This window comes from Neodiprion virginianus, chromosome 4 (assembly GCF_021901495.1).
Source record: "Neodiprion virginianus isolate iyNeoVirg1 chromosome 4, iyNeoVirg1.1, whole genome shotgun sequence".
NCBI classification, from domain to species: Eukaryota; Metazoa; Arthropoda; class Insecta; order Hymenoptera; family Diprionidae; genus Neodiprion; species Neodiprion virginianus.
This window is the reverse complement of record NC_060880.1, coordinates 3,900,933-3,909,774: the sequence shown is the minus strand read 5'-3', so window position 1 is coordinate 3,909,774 and position 8,842 is coordinate 3,900,933. Positions and strand designations below refer to the sequence as shown.

Below are 8,842 nucleotides of genomic sequence, written 5' to 3'. Positions count from 1 at the left end.
TAAGGATAGAATATTATTTGTTGTTTAGAGAAACAAAATACAAAACAATATCGTTTTAATTCATGCACGTAAACAGGCAAAAAAATAAAACAGTGAAAGAGAGACAGAACATTCGGTTCTCCCTGATTTTTCACCGCCTAAGGCAGGTTGGGAAAAATTTTTTTGAAACGCAAAATTATTCGACGCGGCCTGGTCTTTCCGTAAAGTTGGTAAACGCCCCGCGAGCGAGTCGAGGGGGAGTTTTTGTCGAGCTTATTCTCGCCCGGCGCCAAGGGGGCGCTTTTTAGTGCCCTGGAGCAGCCCGCCTGGCACGGAGAAGAGAAAAGGAATTCAAAGAGTCCTTTCTTCGCTCGAAACGTTTTTTGAAAACGTACACTGACGACGAGAATCATTCAATTTAGTATAGTTACTAGAAAATACTAGTAAATTGAATATCGTTAAAATAACGGATCGATAATTGCTGCAATCGTAAAAAAAAAAAAAAATGTGTCACAAGTAACAATTTAATCTGATTATAATTGCCAATACTGATGCGCTGTCTGGTTACTGTAGCGTTCAATCTGTTTAGTTTAGTCAATTTTTTCAATCAAACAAAACGTTGACATTATTTTATTACTCCACCCACATTAAATGATCTCAACAGCTGTAATCTGATTAGTAAGATTGATCGTAATCAAAAATAATAGTAACACGTAATAGAATTTCTGATTACTCCAACTCGAAGCCTGATTTTCAGTTTATACCTACCCGGATCCATATTTTTTAATTATGGGAAAAAAATTGGAAACAGCTCAAGACTGTATATAAATAGCAAACCATAAACAGAAATTTCTTTCGGTGTAGGTAATTCACTCTCTCTCTCTCTCTCTCACAAATTACGGCTAATGATAAAGTATTCTCATTCTCATTATCATTGTCAGATATTGAGCTCAGAATTCGTGCTAATAATTACGGATATACATGTATACAGTATAATAAATAATACCCGCTACGTAGAAACGTTATTCTTACGTGATACCGTCTGATATTTCGAAAACCCACCCGTGACGTATGGAACCGAAACAACACCCCGATTGAAGTTACGACTGCAAGTATAATCCTCGCCTGAATATTGCAGAGTCGCGACTTCTTTTCGATTATATTTATATCGTTATATTGACGATAAATTGTATTTTATATTATACGAACATTGCACTTTTTTTTTTGTAACCAGCACTGATGTGTAGTCTATTTTTACAAGGATTATAATTCGCGAAACGTAAGTTTATATTCTCTCGGATAATTAATCGTGTTATTAGGTACAGTTTTCACAGAGGAATGTCAGCTGTTACTTCTTCATAGTTGTTGTATTGGAAACAAAAATTCTATCAAATAAGTGAAAATGATAACTGAAGCAAATTTTTCATACACATTATATCCGAGTTATTTATTTGTGATTAATCGTCTAAAATGCGCCAAAGCAATGGCGAGGCGACGTTCTGACGCAAATTACAATTGAGCAGCACAATGGAAATCTTAGGAGCCTCGCGTATTCGAGTGTTATATATCAGTAAACATACATAGATCCTTCGATGCATATACTGCATATAGCTATATTCTGTTCTTACATATTTTTTCAGGTAATAAATTACCGAAATTAATCAAGTGCCTATTATTTGTTTCTACATTGCAGATAGAATGCTACACCATGGAATATCCCGTGCAAAGGATGTGCCTCAGGATTTGCAAAATCTTGCAGAAGTGGAACTGACGACTATTTTCAATTCTAGCATTCGTTACCCGACGCAATTTGCAATAATTAGGTGCTCAGAGCGAGTTTAAATTTTCCGCCCAGTTTTATTTCAATTTTTGCCTCGCGCTTTTCTCTCTCTCTCTCTCTCTCTCTCTTCTCCTTTCTCCGTCGCACCCCTCTCTTCACCCCTTGTGACCCATTTCCCTCCGTCCAACCCGTACGAGGTTGGCTCACTCGTACCATTTGTTTACTTCTTGACCGTACCAATTGTGAAAGTTTCGCGAATGATTTTCCTCTGTATAAGTCTTCGGGTTGTCGTGCTGCAGCAGAAAAAAAAAAAGAAAAAACGGCTTGCATTTTTATGCATTTCCAGATATTTTTCCCTCGCGAAGTTATAACAGAGCCTGTCGATTCGCTTTGCTGCGCTTCGTCTTTCTCTCGTCGATCTACAGACAGCACTTGCAGCTCGCTAACTCACCGGTAAGAAGTTCAAGCTGGTGCAGGCGATTGACGTCACGGACCAGCTACCTACAGCCGGAAGAACCAACTGCTATCACGCCCAAGAGCACATCGTGCCGAGGATCGAGCTTCGGCCGGTGAGCGATGCTGAAGAATTAAATGGTACCGGTCTCGACGTCGCTCTGAAAAACTGCGGTGAAACTTATGAGAAAGAAAAGCCAAGGATAACGCTGCTCGCGTATCGACCAGAAGGTTGGCGTTTGACATTCGAGTGATCGGTTAATTTTGTATATAAAATATTTTGCAAAGCAGTCAGGGAGGAGACGACTTGATCTTTGGAATTTCATGCGATTTTCTTCAAGGATATTCCTCGACAAGCTGAAATTGCTATCATGCTCGTCGGATTGACGGTACGTTGTGTGGAACCGAGCATCGCTGCTGGACTAATGAGAGCACGGTTCCAGGAGAATAAGACCGAGGTAGGTAACCTGCCACCTTCTGGAGCGGTGCGCTGCTGGGTGAACGGGCGTCGGATCGATTCCCGCGCAAAAACTACCGCGCACAAGCCGACCAACCAATCGTAGAATTTTCAGAGTAAACCGAACTAATAATTCGACTATTTTCGGGTACTCGTGAATATTTTATGTATACCTGTCTGTTTGATATCTGACGACGAGCCGAGCACCACGAGCACATCGCGCGCCTTGGTTCTGCCACTGGCAAATCCGTAATTGTGGTTCAGATTATTTTATTTCCACTTGACGCATGTACTTATAATTATAAGTTACTTGGGTAGAACCATAAGTGCAGATTATGCGTAACGAAACGTTGATTATTCCCACATGCCGGCTTTTATATTCAATTTCTCTTTCTTTTATTATTCTTTTTTTTCTGTTTTATTCGACACTGCGGAGAGACTTTTTAACGATTCATGCTAATTCCTGTAGGTATACATGACGATCACGCGGGGGTTTGTATTATATAGGGTAAGGGTTGGGGATGTTGCTACATGAGCCCAGAATTAAAAAGTCTTCAGTTTCTCTCCGATCGCGCGAAACCGAAACGAGGGTTAGATTTTTCTTTCTTCAAAAACCATTCACACCGGTGACATAATCGGTTCAACTTATTCTCATTGTCAGAAGCATCCATTTGACAGATATTTAAGCTGTACCTGTTAAGGGTGCCGTTGAACGTGTATCGAAGTACAACGGTCCGGAGTTTCGCCTGCGCCTAAATTAAATGGAAATGCAATCTAAACAGTGGTCAGCACGATTATTTCCCGTGGCTATCCAATATTGTGATAGCGGTGCAATTTGATTTCTACATCATCGCATATCTCAGTGCAGCTTTACATATGTATTATACGTGGTGTATACGTATATATACATATTCTTTTTCTTTCGCGTCCACCTTCGAAAATATTCGATAGCGAAATCTTGTCTGACCTCTGGAAATTTTTCCAAATCATCGATTTGTCACGATTACGTGACTAGGCAGGGAGTTGGCACACGGATTTCGTTCGGTACTCGCCGAGTGAAGAAAGATCCTCCGGAGGAACTGTTTTGACGTTTAGAAAATTTGAGCCCATAGCCGGTGGTGGAAAACGGCCATGGTCAGACGAATCGGGATATCAATTTGCACAGCATTGCACGGGGCGACGCTTCAGTATTGATCCGAACCAAGTTTCATCGATCGAGTTGCTAGGGCGCTTACAGCGGCCCGAGTAGCTCGGGTTTAACCGGTCATTATTCGATTTTTCTCTTCGTGTATACCTTTGCGGCGGAAAGTCGTCCTCGGCATATTTCCGGATTTAAGCGACGAAGAATTAATCAACCGCAGGTGAATCGGTCTGTCGCCGAATTTTCTTTTATCCATCTTTTCGTCCCTCCAATGAAAAATTTCCATGATAATTCCCAGCTTCTCGTTCTTTCCCTCGCCCAGCTCACTCTGTTCTCGGAGATGCCCACGCCAAGTTTGACAAAGTTTTACGCAGGTTTTTGGCTCTATTACCGAGGGGTGGAAACGCGTCGGATCCCCGGTCCTACGATTAGGAAAGTTCCTTGAGACTTGGTGTAACTTTACGAGGTTGCGGTCTTGGTTGGGCAAAGAGACCGGAGTGCCAGCCAGGCGCCTCAAACACTGGCGGACTTTTTTAAAAGTGAAAAATACCGAGTGATAAAATAGCCAAGCTTGGAATTAGCGGTAGTTCAGATCGTTCGTGCTGGACTATCCGATGTTGACCGTGTGCACTTGGGGCAAAGATACAAGCCTGAATCAAAATTCGCAATGCGAACATCGAGTGCTGTTACTCCTCTAACATTATATTTGTAAGAGGTATGCCGGTACTCGAGTTGTGTGCGTAGACAGGTAGGCATCATGCAGAAAATCACGCCGTTGAGAAACTAATTGCAAGTGTAGAGTATGTCGGACGTCATCAACCGGACGTCCACTTGTTATTCATTGGTCACACGCAGGCTGTGTAGTTGACCGTTCGAGAGACGCCGACGTCTGTTCTACCCGTTCTCCGTATTCTCATTTCTGTATCCGCGTTCTTTTTCCTTCTGCCTTCTTTACCAACAGTCTGTAATTGCCGCACAGTTCCGAACCGTTTCGGATATCGATAGATTCTGGCTGTGCCGATGACGCTAGGCCGTCACGGGCGCCGAACGAAGTGACCGTAAAAGTCGAGTTCACAGGAGACTGACGGTGCTTTTCACCGGCCGCGCTTTCCCTTTCTACTTTTTATTCGACCCTGGCCGAGTGGCTGACCAAGACGAGAACTACCACTGGTGCAAGTGCCTGATCCCCGGAGTGACTTACTGTTTAGTACTGCTAGGAAAGGCGTGAGCTGATTGATGCGACGTGTGTGCAGAGAAATTCGGACTTCAGGAACCGGGACTGCGGACTACCGCTCTGCATTACATGGCCGAAAATACCCAAGGCTTACTAGAATTTCATAGGTGAACTGGAGACGACGTAGTGTCGAAACTAGCCGTTGATTGGGAATTTCAGCATCGGATGGTGTGGGATTGACACCAAATCAAATAGTACTCCAATGTATAGTATTTCCAAAGCAACAATGTCTCAAAATTGTTGCATTACGATGGTCGTTTTTCTCCCAGCGTTTGTTCCAAGCGTCCAAAACTTCGACGAGGTTATAACGTACTTACATGGTGCGACTTGGCTTCTCTGAAACCTCTGTGGAAAAATGGGATTCCTCTTCTGCGAAAGAAACCGTACGATGTCGTGCCTTCCCCGGTGCCTAGTTCGTCGTTTCGTTTTTTCAAATTGGTATATTCGGTTGCTTGTCCCAGCAGTGCGAGGAAAGTATATTAATTTTGAAAAATATCTTCCAATTCGTGTAATTAGCTCGATTTCGACTCGGTGTTTTTCCGCTCCTCGATACTCGAGTTGTTACGGCGGCTCTCGCTATATACCCCCGGCTCGTGAACATCCACTACGCCAGTGTCGAACCCAATTGGTAACCCTGTTCGTTCTCTGCAGCGGCTATATGCTTATCTCGAGGAAACCTCGCGTCTATATTACCGACGATTTCTACGAATTCTGCGCCGAGCAGCGAATATGCGTTTCAACGCAGTGACATTTGAACGTACCGGCGCCTCTTCCGTCTCTCTCGCTCCCGTCAGCCGCGTACCTATCCAGTACTTTGGACTCGGACTTTCTCCGTCTCCGTCGCTGCCCTGGCCTCCTCTCCCCCCGCCGCGATTCGCCCTGATCGTCGCTCCTCGTTCCACCCGAGGCAAAGTCCGTCTCTCTCGCTCGCCTCACTCCAGCGGCACCGGGAGAACCGGCAACGCCGGAAACCCGCGATATCAGCGATGCTGGCAACGCAGCAGTGACTCAGCACCGCTGGCGCTGGTGCCGGGGCCGCACACAGCGAGCTGAGACCATTTACTAACGAGTATTCCATGCACACACGAACGCGGGCACACAGGACGAGGCACACGGTCGCACGGGGAAACGCGGGCTTGGTAGTGGAGCAAGACTCACCGCAGCGTTTCGGAGGAGGAGATATTTTCGAATGGTGAAATCTAAATTCTCAGTTTTCAACGAGGAACGAATAACGACTAACTCGCTTCTACGCTCGTAGAGGTAAACTCTCTCATCGGGGAGTCGAAGCCATCGGAATAACGTCGCGTCTGATTCCGAACCCCCTACGCATCGCCTGGCTATTCGCAACTCCGAGCCGTTCCGAAGAAAAGCGGTTACGCGACCTGATGCTTCGCACATCGAGCACTCGGGCTCTACCTCGTTTCAGGAATTCAAACGGTCGTCGGCCTTCTTTACCGATGCAGCAGGAAGCGTAGACGTCATGTCATGTCCGGTCTTTCCGTATGTTGGTCAATGCGGGAACTACACTCTAACTATACATACCTGCATGACGCAGGGCCGAGGCATTTGCTCGAGAACCCCAGGATCTCCCGCCAATGCGTCATTGCTACATTTCGATCTGCGCATGGTGATCGAATCCACTCTACATCGCTTTTCGTACTCGGTCGATCCACGGTTCAACGTCGAATGTTGTTGATATTTTTGTAATAAACTCTCAAAGAGATGGATAAGTCAAGAACAAGAAGCTAGTGTCTCGTTTGTCCAAAACCCTGCGCCTCTATTCTCCGACTTTCATCTTCCATGCAACTTATCCCTATTGCGAACACGTTCGCAAGTATACGCCGAACTCTTAATTGGGTAAATTCCCGCCCTTCTATAAATCGCAAGGGAGATCTTAAGGCAAAGAAAAGAGGACAGAGGGCATCGCTTTTCCGGAAATTAGCATTATTTTATTATCTCCTACAACCGCAGTGTTTCGGAGAGAGCGCTTCCTTCCCTGACCATCCGTCACTGGGTAGTGATACCGAGGTCTCGTAGGTACGCGCAATGTAGACCGCACACATACATTCTTTTGACGCAATGTTTTATGGCAACAGGTAGGTGACGTACACGCCAACGATTTTACGGGGGCGAGTGCATAACCTCGATAACCCTCGAGAGGTCGAGGGAGCGACAAAGCTGTGCGGATAGTCCGACGGTTGAGGTGCATTGAACGTGGTCCAACAAACCCAGAGGAATGAAAGGACAGCGGTGCGTTTGGGACGACTTCGATGTTTAACTGACAGCGAGTAGCCACGTGTACCGCATTATCTACGCCATCCCCGCCACTCTCCTGGTCTCTTATCACGACCTAGTCACGGCGTTCTCACTTCCGGAGTCGCGTAGGTGCGGCGCCAGTGACGTCCTTGAATGACGAAACGAGTATCAGACTTACGACAGAACTTCTGAGATTTCTACTCACTCTGGATAGCTGGAAGAGGATCGATCGAACTCGAAACCGTTGCAGTCGAGGACACCCGACAGGAGAGCGTATGAGCGCAGAACAGCTCTTATCCGAGACTCTCCCCTCGGAATGCTTGACCAAAGTCCTCCGCGGTCTTTCCAGGACTTAACCGACAGATGTGCGCCTTGGAGCCCCCTGGTAGTCGATCCATGCGATCGGCGAGCGTGCCTGGTGTTGCACCTGTGTGTGAGTGTGTCTGCGCGATTGCAGTGTGAAACATTGGGTCACCTTCCCTCCATCGACAGTCGCCCGCCTGTCCTAGGGTGGAGAGAAGTCCAGACAGACCCGAGACCGGGTGCAATGCGGCGGTTGTGCCAGTCCTGCTGGTCAACCGAGCCGGCTGCTGAACGCAGCTGCTGTTCACAGTCTCCCCGGAAGACCGTCCCAAGCCTACTGGCTTCCCATCCTGTATTGATACGTAACGATCGCAGCTCGCAAGGATCGTTTCTTGCGAACGTGATGGGGTGAATAACGGAAGAACACTTGGTACTTAACGCTACAGGGTTGTATCCAAGAGTAAAATGAAGAATAAGAACGCGATGGTCAAACGCAGAAGCGTCGGACCATCGGACGTAGGGAGATTTACCGAGAGACACGAGTCAAAGCGACTAAGCCAATCACCGAGGTCGTGGGTCGATTCAATCGTCGGAACGCATTCCGATCTATCGTCTTATCGTCGTATCGATTTATCGTCATCCTCCGAATGATCGCAGGGCAGTGACCTCGGTTCTTTCACCCCATGCAACACGAAGCAGTTCTCAAATCCGCGGGGGATTGTGTCCTTCGATGCCTTACGGTGACGTACCTGTTGCTTACATTACACATATCCCGTTGTGTTGGATCACTCCAAAGCACGTGCGGTTCCAGAACTCGTGGGAGGGTGTGCGGCTCTGTTCATGCTAATGCCGACCTTCCACCTTGCTGCACCGCCAAGCGAAGGAAGATGTCTGTATTCACAATGCCCACCTCTCCTATCCCTATCTCGGTCACGAATTCCCTTTCTTCCTTATGAACCTCTCGCCCCAGGATGGTGCCAGCGTCAACTGCTCCCGCTGGTTCCTTTGCCACCTGTGCCTGGCGATTAGGTCACACGCCACCAGCTGCTCGGAGACGACTGCGGCGAGCAGGTACCGGGAGTAAATTTCACAGCACGATCAGGGCGAAGGTCACGGTGAGATTCTTGGTCTATTTATTCGGGGATTCGTCTGCCCTGGATAATGGCGAGTCGGGTGTCGTTAACAAGGCCATAAGTGTTATCCATAGGGCGAGGAGGGCGGCGGGACGGCGGGTAGCAG

The 8,842-nt window shown here is 46.9% G+C and overlaps 1 long non-coding RNA gene across 1 annotated transcript; it reads right to left on the bottom strand.

Moving 5' to 3' along the window:
* Positions 1–5,795, bottom strand: LOC124301996 (uncharacterized). Its single transcript, XR_006907603.1, has 3 exons — positions 2,843–5,795; positions 2,211–2,381; positions 1–2,052 (listed from the first exon to the last, which is right to left on the bottom strand). It is a non-coding gene; the product is annotated as an uncharacterized LOC124301996 (long non-coding RNA).
* Between the last annotated feature and the right edge of the window lie 3,047 nt (positions 5,796–8,842).